We start from the raw sequence: 15,005 nt of genomic DNA, 5'->3' as shown, positions 1-15,005 counted from the left end.
TTTGTTGCTTTGCGTATGGCAAACTGGGCTGCTCAAGTCAACGCCACATGGCTGTGGGCCCTTGCTGACCACTCTCTGGCCTACACTGCTGACAGCAGTGTTTACAATTTAGATCGAGTCACTATTGCAGGTGATGTAGTGTTGTAGACAACAGACCGCAAGCAGCATGCATCATCGCTGGCTGTGCACATGCTGAATGCTTTTGATGTGGCTATCTAAGTGCACTAGACCTGATGGACCCTTTATGATACAATCTTTTTGTGTATTATTTCAGATCTACTGCCTGTATCTTAGTATACCACAAGATATGTAACTTTTACGATAGAATTTTTTTTGTATAATTTCACATCTAGTGTCCCTACCTTACTGCAGCACAAACTATTGACCCTTTTATTATTGAATCTCTGTGTGTGATCCAATGATTACTGTTGCAGTTGATGTTAGCAGGAACTATTCCCTGAGGGCTCGTTTACACTCACCCCACACGCATTCAGCACAGACATTACTGGATATGTGACCCTGGCAATAAAAAGGAGTCCAGCGCACGTGCCCGTACCCACTTCCACTATCTATCTGTGTCTGTGTGTTTATTATCTATGCATTATACTGCCCCTGGGCCATACCACGTTACATTGTGCTGTGGACAGGGTATGCAACCATGTTACCTCTGGCAGTGGGGAAAAGTTCTGTTATGTAGCTTTGAGATGCATGGCTATCACAGGTGGAAGGCTACTTTACAGAGCATGAATATTGATGAAGATGATGGTTGCATGCTGTGTGTAGTGTCAGATATGTGTATATAGGAAAAAGTTTTCAAAAAAGCTCTGTAAGCAGAAGAGGAGTCTCTCATCAAACGCTGTAGAGAGAATGACTAAAATGGGTGGGGTCCTCCAACTGTTACAATGGGAAATGTTATGAACCAATCAAATGCTTTTCTTTAAGGTCACATGACAATCGCACACCGGGCGTGCAAGGAGGCCGCACTCAACGTGATTTTGAGAAAATATTTTTACCTTAATATAAGTTTATTACAGTTAGAAATATATAAATGTTTAAAATATTTTAGATTATTGCTTGTTCTCATATACACTTTAAACTTATTTAGATATAGTTTTGAGACAAAAAAAACCGAGGGAATGGCGTTCCCGGTGCGACACCATACGTCTATGACGTAACACAGGGCATGGCAGCGTGCACTCGTCGCATACACAACGCGCAGCGGGCGTGAACCCATACGTACATGGCGTAAGGCGCGGCTTGATACTGCGTATCCATCGCATACCAAAGTAGCAGCTGGCACGACCACATACGTATATGATGTTACGCGAGATGTGGTGCCACAAACCCGTTGAATACGAAATGCACATCGTTTACGAGTTTAGCAATATGGCGGATAGGATTTGCGTGCTGATAGAGCTCGGTACACTACCAGTACGGGACTTCAGTTTTCTTAAAAAAAAAAAAAAAAAAAGATATACATACTTTTTGGGGAAGATATAAAACATTACATAATTTTTCAAATTTAAAAAAAAAAGGATTATAGAGTTCCAAAATATTACAAAACAAAATAGAAAAAATATAGGTTTTATAAATATTAAAATAAGAAATTAACATTTAAAAAACCTTCGAAATTCACTGAAAAAAACCATAGGTTTTACAGGCGTTACAGTTAGGAATTAGCATTTAAAAAACTTTAGAAATTCACTGAAAAAACCATAGGTTTCAGGGACATTATAGTTAGTTGGACATTTGACTCATATAAAACCAGAGAAATTCGCCTGTTATATTTAGTTGAGCTAACTATAACTTGCGCGCCCGCAATGCACTGGTGATGATGTCACATATTACATCAATCAGGACATGGTCAGTGACATCACTGATGACATCAAATGACCTCACTGATGACATCATCCACATGATAATCTGATGAAATGAAATTAAATATTTATAAAGCACGTGGATACTCACACGGAGTGTCCCGGCGCTAATCTCATGGCAGAAACCCCAGAACACACTAACCCCACCCGTAGTTACTGTTGGAACAGCCACGTTTTCAGTTGTTTCCTAAAAGACAGCAGGTCCTGTGCTTCCCTCATATATAGGGGTCATTCATTCCACAGACGCGCAACATGCACCTGAAAAGACCTTCCTCCAATCCGGTGGTATGATGCACATACTGATGGCCTAATATAAACTTTGATACACACACTCTAAAATACAGACTACTATTTTTGAAACCATACACACCACAATGCCAGATACTACATACCACCCACTATTACCTAGGTCTACACTCACATCCACTCACTTAAACATGCAGTTACTCATCAATACAGTACTATAATATGCACTCATACACCTATACATTCAGTCACAGTCCGCCACTCATCCATAGAGTTACTCACACACCTAGTCAGTCATGCAAAGAATCAATCACATACCCATTTACTCATGTATACAGTTATACACACCAACTGCGTTATTTATACACACACCACATCACTTATTTATGCAGATACTAACACATACTTACTGTCTTATACAATCACTGATACAAGCAGACACTCTTTTATACACCCACTCTTCAAATACCTTACTCTCACAAATAGGGGCCGATTCCGATGGCCGGTCGGACAGCTGTCTGTAGCCTTACCGTGCGACCGACACGTACCCGGAGCCGGTCAGTCTTGTCGAGTAAGTACGATCCGCATAACTGCCAAAAACACGACTGACACGTAGGCTGTGATTCAAGCCCCATTCTCTGTCTGAGCCGTAACTCCTAAAGAGGAACCGAGTTGCCCAGAAGCAGTATCCATAGCAGTTTCCGGCATGACAAGAACAATGCGTACTTCCTACGCGCCGGACGGGTCATCATGTATGGCACGTCACAGCATCTGGAAAACAAGCATATCAGCTACGATTCGCGCCACAAATCAATACATGGCTACGAGATGGACCAGCTTGCAGCGGGTACGAGACGGAGCAACAAGCAGTGTGTACGACACAAACACATTATGAATCCCATTGCGCAGGTCATACCAGTACTCTACATCTCTGACCGGATCAGGGACCGACGGCGCAGACAGTAAGTCAGACACCTACAACACAAACAAACGACACATACATGTAAAATGGCACACACACACAGGGGATCCACATCCTGGCCACTAACAACAACCCACCATAGGGGTTGCATGGCCAGCACCGCTAACACCCCCACCCACAGGGGGCCTGTTGCCCATCACTACTGCCACCCCCACCCATAGGGACTATGTTGCCCATCACCCCTGCCACCCACACCCATAGTGTTCATGTTGCCCATCACCCCTGCCACCCCGACTCATAGGGGACCTGTTGCCCATCACCCCTGCCAACCCCACTCACAGGGGACCTGTTGCCCATCACCCCTGCCACCCCCACTCACAGGGCTTCTGCCACCCCACTCACAGGGCTTATGTTGCCCATCACCCCTGCCACCCACACCCATAGTGCTTATGTTGCCCATCACCCCTGCCAACCCCACTCACAGGGGACCTGTTGCCCATCACCCCTGTCACCCTCACTCACAGGGGACCTGTTGCCCATCACCCCTGCCACCCCCACTCACAGGGGACCTGTTGCCCATCACCCCTGCCACCCCCACTCACAGGGCTTATGTTGACCATCACCCCTGCCACCCCCACTCACAGGGCTTATGTTGCCCATCACCCCTGCCACCCACACCCATAGTGCTTATGTTGCACATCACCCCTGCCACCCCCACTCACAGGGGACCTGTTGCCCATCACCCCTGCCACCCCCACTCACAGGGGACCTGTTGCCCATCACTACTGCCACCCCCACCCATAGTGACTATGTTATGTTATGTTATGTTATGTTATGTTATGTTATGTTATTAGAGCTTGTAGAGCGCACGATTACCCTAGGGTATCCTGGCGCTAAGCACTGAATCCCAGCCGGGAACTATGTCGCCCATCACCCCTGCCACCCACACCCATAGGGACTATGTTGCCCATCACCCCTGCCACCCACACCCATAGTGTTCATGTTGCCCATCACCCCTGCCACCCCGACTCATAGGGGACCTGTTGCCCATCACCCCTGCCAACCCCACTCACAGGGGACCTGTTGCCCATCACCCCTGCCACCCCCACTCACAGGGCTTCTGCCACCCCACTCACAGGGCTTATGTTGCCCATCACCCCTGCCACCCACACCCATAGTGCTTATGTTGCCCATCACCCCTGCCAACCCCACTCACAGGGGACCTGTTGCCCATCACTACTGCCACCCCCACCCATAGGGACTAGGTTGCCCATCACCCCTGCCACCCCCACTCACAGGGGACCTGTTGCCCATCACTCCTGCCACCCCCACTCACAGGGCTTATGTTGCCCATCACCCCTGCCACCCCCACTCACAGGGCTTATTTTGCCCATCACCCCTGCCACCCACACCCATAGTGCTTATGTTGCCCATCACCCCTACCACCCCCACTCACAGGGGACCTGTTGCCCATCACCCCTGCCACCCCCACTCAGAGGGCTTATGTTGCCCATCACCCCTGCCACCCCCACTCACAGGGCTTATGTTGCCCATCTCCCCTGCCACGCCCACTCACAGGGGACCTGTTGCCCATCACCCCTGCCACCCCAACTCACAGGGGACCTGTTGCCCATCACCCCTGCCACCCCCACTCACAGGGCTTATGTTGGCCATCACCCCTGCCACCCCCACTCACAGGGCTTATGTTGCCCATCACCCCTGCCACCTCCACTCACAGGGCTTATGTTTCCCATCACCCCTGCCACCCCTACTCATAGGGGACCTGTTGCCCATCACCCCTTCCACCCCCACTCATAGGGCTTATGTTGCCCATCCCCCCTGCCACCCCCACTCACAGGGCTTATGTTGCCCATCACCCCTGCCACCCCCACTCACAGGGGACCTGTTGCCCATCACTCCTGCCAACCCCACTCATAGGGCTTATGTTGCCCATCACTCCTGCCACCCCCACTCATAGGGGACCAGTTGCCCATCACTCCTGCCACCCCCACTCATAGGGCTTATGTTGCCCATCACTCCTGCCCCCCCACTCATAGGGAACCTGTTGCCCATCACCCCTTCCACCCCCACTCACAGGGCTTATGTTGCCCATCACCCCTGCCACTCACAGGGCTTATGTAGCCCATCACCCCTGCCACCCCCACTCACAGGGGACTTGTTACCCATCACCCCTGCCACCCCCACTCACAGGGGACCTGTTGGCCATCACCCCTGCCACCCCCACTCACAGGGCTTATGTTGCCCATCACCCCTGCCCCCCCACTCACAGGGCTTATGCTGCCCATCACCCCTGCCACCCCCACTCACAGGGCTTATGTTGCCCATCACCCCTGCCACCCCCACTCACAGGGGACCTGTTGCCCATCACTCATGCCACCCCTATTTATAGGGGATCTGTTGCCCATCACTCCTGCCACACCCACTCATAGGGCTTATGTTGCCCATCACCCCTGCCACCCTCACTCACAGACGGCTAGTTGCCCATCACCCCTGCTACCCCCACTCACAGGGCTTATTTTGCCCATCACCCCTGCGACCCCCACTCACAGGGGATCTGTTGCCCATCACTCCTGCCAACCCCACTCATAGGGCTTATGTTGCCCATCACTCCTGCCACCCCCACTTAGGGGACCAGTTTCCCATCACTCCTGCCACCCCCACTCATAGGGCTTATGTTGCCCATCACTCTGCCACCCCCACTCATAGGGGACCTGTTGCCCATCACCCCTGCCACCCCCACTCACAGGGCTTATGTTGCCCATCACCCCTGCCATCCCCACTCACAGGGCTTATGTTGCCCATCGCCCCTGCCACCCACACCCATAGTGCTTATGTTGCCCATCACCCCTGCCACCCCCAGCCATAGAATGGGTGATGTGCAACACTTCCAGCATACGCAAACATCAGGTATGTCCGCAAAATACATCCCCCATGACATCATGACAACAGTGTGTAGTCTGTGACAAATGCCCACAACAGTGATTATGGCTACGAGCATACAATGTAAGTAACAGCACATGTATGACCAACACATGAGTGTGACATACACAAGGCAAGCATTACCATAGCACTGTGGCAATGTAAAAAGAACACCCCCTCACTGTGTAGAGCAGAAGTTAAGTGGGGGCTCACAAAATGCAGCAGATGTGGAGCATTGTGGTGATGGGGACCAAACCCCCATCATCACAGTGACCAAAAGGTAAGTGTCATCATGGTGAAAGCTGCAAATAACAAACAGCATGTATGATCCCTGCTCAAAACACATCAAACAGTTCTGGGGCAAACTAGTGGTTGTGTCCCATACACACAGAGATGTGGTGAGGCTAACAGTGCTGTGAAAACATAACACTCTCGGCCATGTGCAGACAAGCACCACACATGGGGGCTGACAATTCACACAGCGTACAATGACACAACAGCAGAAGTGAGCATCACCAAGCATGCACACATCTCGGAAATAGACACACCAATCAAAACAACATGTGTAGACTGTAGATGTCAGCTCACAAACTCACATTCCATGCCATCAATGGCACCCAACAACCAGGATAAATGTTCACAATGATATGAAATGACTCACAGGGACAGCATGCAAAATCACAGAAACAGCATCCAGACCAAGGCCCCCAACAGCAATAGCAATGCACTGGTGCAGATGCACAAACAGGCAAACTTACACTGCACATCGGACACAACATGTGTGTGTCACAGTATCCCCAGGCAACTACACAACACATGAGGGGGGCTGAACCACAGTGACACAGATGCGTACACAGTGCCATACAAAAGTAAACCATCATTGGGACACCCTCAGTGGGCAATCAGGCGTTGGGAGATGAGAGGACGCACAACAGACACATGTGACACAAGCTGGATTGAACACCAACTAACACAGCAAGAGACTGACACACAACACCACTACCCCCAGGGACCAGACAGTGGGGTGACACGAGCATGCATGACACCTCCACTGTGATGACAAAGGCAGATGTCGTACAAACTGGGAAACCCAGACGTGTCCTGTGCCAAAAACATACATCACACATACACAAACACAAATCACTCAGCATGGCCCCTCATCCATGGACAAATGGGAGCTAGGGGACCATCCATGCAAACATTCACATCAGTCCACCCTCAACACCACACACCTGAACTGCAACAATGTGTATCTGTGAAGTCCACATGGACAGGTGACATTGCACATGCACCCATGACAAACACAGGAATGTTGGCAGGAACTAAGGTGCACACACACATCACACAAGGACTGTTTACAACCCTGGGGAATGACAGACACACTGCACAGTATGCGGTACATGGACATGACCTCAAAGGTCATGTAACCTTCAGAATCCCTGCCACAGTCCCAGGACTATGCAGATGCCAAGGAGAAACACAAGGCACCCATGCTGACACCTGCCAGCATCGCAGCCGTGAACCCGACAAGTGGGAGCAGTCACACACACATACAAATGTCTCAATCACTGAAAACTACCACCTAGGGACAACTACATGATATTGCGAACAAACAAGTGCCTTGAGGAACCCTGACTGTGTCCCATCTGTGTCTGACAACATCATCACCACTCAGAACTGACAAATCCCAATGATGATACACTAATTAACAGTAGTGTGTCATGCACCCACACATCTGGGACCGACTGGAAAAGTAGTGGGATGAAGCCAGTACCACTCAGCAAGCATCAACAACAGGAACATATCAAGGGGACACTGTCTGTGTATGGACAGGGATGTGGACACACACACATACACATACAACACACACCATGGGCCCAGGCCATGTCACTGGACAACACACTAACTTGAGGGGACACAACTCCTGTGGGAGCCCAGCTGTGCCAAACATATTCACCGCAAGTCCCACTCATGTCTGCAGAACACTTGGTCAGTCAGCCATCAGTTACCACACAATGAAGGCTCTGGTCACAACAGCCTGGGTACGGGAGTCTCCCCTAAGTCATCTGCACATACCCAAAACATATGTTTAGCAAGTTGGAGAGAGGCCCCAGATGCTCCTATTACAATGATGCCCACACCTGTAGGGCCAGTAGTGATGAGCACGAAGTATGTGTAAGTGACAATTTGGACACTGGGAAGCACATCAAATGTGCAGGGGTGCAAGCCACAGATGTGACCATGCCAATGAAATGCTCACAGAGAGATGTACACAAATAGTTGATCCAGACACACCCAGGTAGCTGCAAAGGATGACATGGATACCCACCAGAATAGGATACATATTTCATGAACCACAGGGAGTACCTCACATCCACAGATCAGTATGCAACATTGTAAACCAAGCATTACAGGTGCAAGGGCATGTAAAACAACATCAACATGATGTACAGCTAAATCAAGTTCACAGGGACAAAGAAAAAAGCTTTATTCAGCATATGAAAAGTGAAACGTCTGTTCCAACAAAAGGCTAATGGCCAGTTCATGTCCAAATGGCAAGGAGTGAACTAGAGTGACAAATTCAGTATATGAAATTCTAAACATCTGTGTAACCAAAAGGCCAATGGCCAGTCCATGTCAAAATGCCAAGGAGTGAACTAGAGTGACAACTGTCACACCTCGCTTGCCTGCACTGCTAAGGATCTGGGTCATCCCCTCGGAGGGGCATACATGGGGGCAGACCAGGCACCGCAGGGACAGGATTAGGGCACAGCAGAAGGAGGCAGTGAAGAGGTGGGGGATGCAGGTGAGACACTTGCAACTGCAGTGGAGATGACTGAAGTGGTGGGTGCTGTCACAACTGTGGGGCACAAGTCAGATGGGGTGGGTGCCGGCACAACTCCAGTGGGTAGGTCAGATGGAGTGGATTGGCTCACCACTGCAGTGCCCAAGTCAGATGGGGTGGTCGTGGACTCCATAGCAGTGCCTACATCCATGGGAGCGGAATGGGGGACAGGTGAGGTCGGCAGGCCAGTTGGGGGAACACGGTCCCCACATCAGTGGCACCAACTGTCTGACCAGGTGTGGAGGAGCAAGTGCTAGGGGGGGATGGCCTTAGCATTTTGGGGATGGTGTATCTGTGTGTGGGGGAACCCAGGGCAGGGAGTGGCGGGGGAACCTCTGGAGTGGTGGCCTGGAGGATGGAGGCCGGAGACTTTGCCTTGGAGCTCCGTGGTGGTGGGGGGTCTTGCTCTTCTTACACCAGGGGGACTTGCGGGTGGGTGTCTTGGTCTGACTGCGCCAGGGGGAGGGTGTCTGGGTGTGAGGGGCAATCCCTTCTGTGTGTGGGGACTTCCTCTTCCCCTTGTAATCAGGATCTGCTGGGTCGGTGGGGAAGAGGCCAAGGTCACAGAGGAAGAGCTTCTGGGGGGATGGGGTTGCAGTTGAGGCAAGGGAAGGGGGCTGGGAGGGAGAGGTCTCGGAGGACTGTGGAGTAGTTGTGGATGACTGTGTGTGTGTCAGCACCAGCCCCTGTGAGTGTGGAATCAGTCCCCTGTGCTTGCTTTTGTGCACGTCTAGCCCTTGCTTTGGGGGTTTCTGTGCTTGGGACAGGTAGGGTGCTAGGAATCGTGGGTGGTGCAGGGGTAGGAGGGGTGCAGGACTGTTGGAGAAGGGACACTGCTGCCATCAGGGAGGAGGCCACGGACTGGTTGGTCCTCTGTAGGGCAGACATGCCCGAGGAAATGCCCTCCATGAATGACACCAGTTGTGTCAACAGACCTGTGTGTGCATGGAGGACCTTCAGCATCGACGTCTGCCCTACATGGATCTGTCGAAGTAAGTCCACAGACTCCCCAGTCAGGGCAGCAGGGGACACAGGGGCAGGGGGTGTGGTGCCTGGCACAGAGGAGACATTCTCACGAACAAGGGAACCCACAGGGACCTCTGGGATGGGAGCCGATGGGAGGGGGTGGTGGTGGTGGCGGTGGCGGAGACAGCCTCACTAGCTGGGGTTTGGTGGCTGCTGACACCCGCCTCCACAGGGGAGTTATCCTCAGAGCTGCTGTGGCCTTCAGCTGGGGGGGATGGTGCTGACGACTCCTCTGTTTGGTTTAACTCACCCTCCGTGCCACTGGGTCCACCTGACTCCTCTCCTTATGTCCCTGTAAGGCTCTGTGGCTCCTCCTGGTCCGTGGAGCTGTCCCCTCCTGTTACCGTGGATGTATCTGGATAGGAATAGGAAGTAACAGAACTACATCAGTCACCTGCACCGACTGCACACACCACAGCGAGTACATCACATCACAGTGCAAGCCCTGGCATCATCAGCTGAACACAGCTCAAAGTGCCAACACTGTTTAGGATAAGACAATTGTCATTCTTAACATCAACCATGGCACACATATCCCTCCTTGACTTTCACATATATGTCCATTGCATGTTGGATGCTAACACACCAATGTGCCAACATGCACCACCCACACATTAGTTGTACATGTAAGTCAACATGTAGGAGTATGTCACTATACACACAGCACATCTCTTGCCACTGACTTAGTACAGGTGTCCGGATGAAGGGATGGGCAGAGACTCATTTCACATGCTTGGGATGCATGCCAGCAACACACACTATGATGTACTCATGTCCTGATGGGCAAGGCCACAATGGGGTGCATGGTGCACACTTGAACACAACGCAGGCTCACTCATAGCAAGTTCAATGCCATGGCATTGGGATGCCCTGAAAGTCAGTCAACACTGTCTCCTGTCACAGGGGCAGGGCATCTAGACAACAACAATATGCACTGACTCACAAACCTAGCTCAGGGGTAAAGCTGACTCTGCAGATGACCGGCGCACTTGCCCATCCCATGCAAACAACATATCCAGGACCCAGAAGACCCCACATTGCGCAAATCATTCATATGAGTCTCAGCAAACACAAATCCATGTACATTAACATATCACAGTCTGCCATGCATGTAACCCAGCTGCATGAGGGACACAGTTGCATACACCATTGTGCGCTGTCAGATGATCACACACCTATATGTCACACAGGTCTTGTCTCCCACAGTCACATTGCAGATGTCCTGCTGGCCCTCTGAATCATGGACACCCCAGTTGTACGTAGCAACAAGCCACACCCTAATGACACAGAGGCAGACACCTGAGGGCACATGTCACTAACCACAACCTGCAATTTCATACACAGGATTGGGATTACAGAGTGTTTCTGAATGCCCTTGAGGGGGCATGACTGGGCAGGTCTAAGTGAAACAGGGTTTTGCCCCGGACATTAGTCAGGTGGCTAAGGAATTGTAACATACTTGATATACATTCTCCTGATGCCCAGAAATTGGAGTCCCCTGCTGCATGGTTTTGTTTGGAATACCCCAGAAACATGTTGCGAGTCAGACCAGCAATTGGTACACATCTCAAGGGCACACACAGTTTACATGTCAGATCTCAGGTATTGTGTAAACAATTGACCCACCCATGAAACACACAACAGAGTCACGGGAACTGATGCTGACTGGTACCTGAAGCATAGCTGACTGCAGGGACACAGTGCCCTAGTGACACAAGCAACAGACTGTAGGGGCCACACCTATGGAACAGAGGAGGAGGGTGCATCACACAAATGAGGGACCTGATTTTGGGACTACAAGACCTACGTAATGTGGAAGTGTGACCAGGACAAAAGACTGCTATTTGCATGTCAGACATAGTACACAGATCAGGCATGGACTTACCCTCTCCTGCTGCTGTCTGGCCTTCAGCTACCTATCCAGGTCCGGGAAGACCACCGCCAGTATCCGGAGCATGTGGGGAGTCAGGGTCCGGTGTCCGCCCCTCCTGCGTGGAGGTGACAGCTTCAGCTGGACTCTAGCTATCATCCGGGTCCAGCCCCGAAGGTCCTGCCACCTCTTCTGGCAGTTGTGGATGCGGCGCTTGTCGACCCCCACAGAACGAACAGCCCGGGCGATGGTCAGCCAGATCTCCTGCTTCTGGTGGGCATCAACCTGTGAGGATGACAAAGTGAAAAGTACATTAACACACATGCCCCAGATTTGTGCAGCACACAATTGGAAATACATGTCATCATCACAAAGGGAAATAAATTGCACAGGTAGGGCAACCATGGGGAATGAAAGCTCACATGCATGTCTGACATGTTAACAATCGCTGGATAGTTTAAGCTTGCAATAATGCACTTTAGCAGCAGGAAAACTATTCATTACATGTACCTACACACTTTGGTGGATGAAAGTAGTCAGTGAGAATGCTTGCAACTGGTGTACACACTGCTAGTACTGCTAGTCAGACAACATGCATAATTAGGAAGGCAGTGGACAGCACACTCACCTGCTCCCCTGGTGTCCCATAGAACTTTCTGTACTCTGGAAGGAGCCCGTCCAGCAGGGCCTGGTTCTCCTCCTCGGTGAAGGCTGGGGCCCTCTCCAGAGTACGTGCCATAGCAGGAGCCAAGGGATGCATAGGCAGCAGCAGTGGTATCAGGGATGTGGTCCAGTAGCATGTAGTGCAGGCAAGTGATCTCCCTGGGGGCCAGCCAGCCTTATATCTGTGCTGCAGAGGCAGACTCTGTGCCATGTGTCCCAAGTGATAGGTCCAACACGGTTGCATTCTATGAATCTGGCCAATCCATTCAAAAGTACGACTCGTACACGCCTTCCCCATCGTTCAAATCCAACTGAATTTGCAGTGCACAACTCGTACAAGTTTTGAATCCGCATCTGTCTCCATGACAGTCCTGAGCCAATGGGCGCGCCCGGCTCGTTCAACTGACTGTACAACGTGTATTTTGAACATGCACATGCACCCGTCTCCATACGATTCAATGGTCAAGGCGTATGCCTGTCTCGGACCATGCCTGCCCGACACGTATGCATGATAGTCACCCGTGTCGGACCTCATTGGATTCAATGACAAAGCGTACGCGCAGCTCGGTCATGAACCGTGCAATGCGTACGCATTGTCACCCGAGTCGGACCTCATTGGATTCAATGACAAAGCATACGCACGGCTCGGTCAAGAACTGTGCAATGCGTACGCATTGTCACCCGCGTCGGACCTCATTGGATTCAATGACAAAGCGTACGCACGGCTCGGTCTTGAACCGTGCAATGTGTACGCATTGTCACCCGCGTCGGACCTCATTAGTGTGACTATTAGACGGATGCAACACACATATACTGACCATGGACACCTGCACACACCTGCCACACTATAGCATTGGCCACACAGTGTCCCATGGCATGTAAGGCTGCATTCCCTGGGTGTTTGAGGGGGCCACAGCTGTTTTTTTGTCTGGCACTTTGTGCAGCCACTCCCAGGCTGTTATCTTGTACATGGGGGCCGAGTCCTTTGTGTGTTGTGCATATTATCACTGTGATGTGCAATTGGACAGTAATAGGCATGAGTGAAGGCCACAGTGTCAGGTTGGATTTGTTTAAGACATGTCACATACACCCTGAGTCCTGGGGGTGATGGCATGTATGTCACAGTGAGACCTGTAGCCCCAATACTGCTGTGCACCCACAGTCTGTGTGCATGTTGTGTCTCAGATGTGTCTGATCACATGTTACCAATGGGTGACAGTCTCCACATCCATGTGGCATATGCATCAACCTTGATGGGGTGTGTGTCTAAGAGACGTACATGTAGGATCGGCAGGAACAGCAGTGGCCACTACCTGTGGGACTTACGCTTGCCTTGTGGTGTGTACGTGCTACGCCATGTCCATTGCTGTGTTGATGTGGCAATACAGGGAGCCTGGGTTTCTGCATGGCAAAGATCTGTGATGCCTGGGAGACATGAGTCCTCATTTGTCACTGGGGTGGGTTTTTTGAACGTTGCAGCAGCACATAGGTTGGGTGACACAGCCAGATGATTAGCCCATTGCACTACATGGCACTCATGTGGACATGTGGAATTGAGATGTGAGGTGGTGGTCTCGTAGGTGACATATGTGTCCATGACCAACAGCACACACCTCAGTACATTGTGTAATGTCATGAACTAGCATGTGATAGTGATCATGGTCATGGCCACATGGGTGGATGTACTGACAATCTTCCTTTGTGCATCTCCTTACTGCAGGGCACCAGCTGTCCATCGTCTGTTCCCAGACCTTGCAAGCATGCAGGAACGTGACAGCATCAGACGGTACCGCTTCACCAGGCCACTGATTGAGGAGTTAGCTGAGCAGTTGGCGCCACATCTGCTACCTGGCCGGACATACCCTACAGCACTGACCCCAGAGGTGAAGGTTATGGCAGCCCTGCACTTCTTTGCTACCGGTACCTTCCAGTACACTGTGGCTACTGCTGGTGGTATGTCGCAAACGATGTTTAGTCGGGTGCTACGCGATGTCTTGGAGGGGATGTTGCAATTCCTGTATATCAAGTTCCCGAGCCAAGATGAACTCCCTGAAATTAAGGATGCCTTTTATACACTGGGGGGGATGCCAAACACCATTGGATCCATTGACGGGACACATGTTGTCCTGATACCACCACAGGCACATGAGCAGGCATACCGGAACAGGAAGAACTACCATTCGATCAATGCTCTGGTGGTCTGTCTTGCTGACATGTTGATCACACATGTGTGTGCACGGTTCCCTGGCTCGGCGCACAATGCCTACATTATGAGGAGTAGTCGCATTGCAACGCTGATGTCACAGATGCCAGCTCAGCGTGCCTGGCTTGTCGGTGTCTACTGACTGTTTCTCATTGTGTGTGTTTGTCAGTGTTGTATTCCGCACTCCTACAAAACTCAGCTACTTGTTAATTTTTGTGTGGTTAGGTGACTCTGGATACCCCAACATGCCGTGGTTGCTGACACCCCTCAGGAACCCTGTGACACCAGCCGAGCTGCGCTACAATGAGGCACATGATCGGAGCAGGAGGGTGATTGAGCGGACATTCGGCCTCCTGAAAAGCCGCTTTCGCTGCCTGGACAAGACCGAAGGGGCCCTCCCATATGAGCCTGCA

The sequence above is a fragment of the Triturus cristatus genome, chromosome 11, assembly GCF_964204655.1.
Source record: "Triturus cristatus chromosome 11, aTriCri1.1, whole genome shotgun sequence".
NCBI lineage: Eukaryota > Metazoa > Chordata > Amphibia > Caudata > Salamandridae > Triturus > Triturus cristatus.
This window is presented reverse-complemented; position numbering follows the sequence as displayed.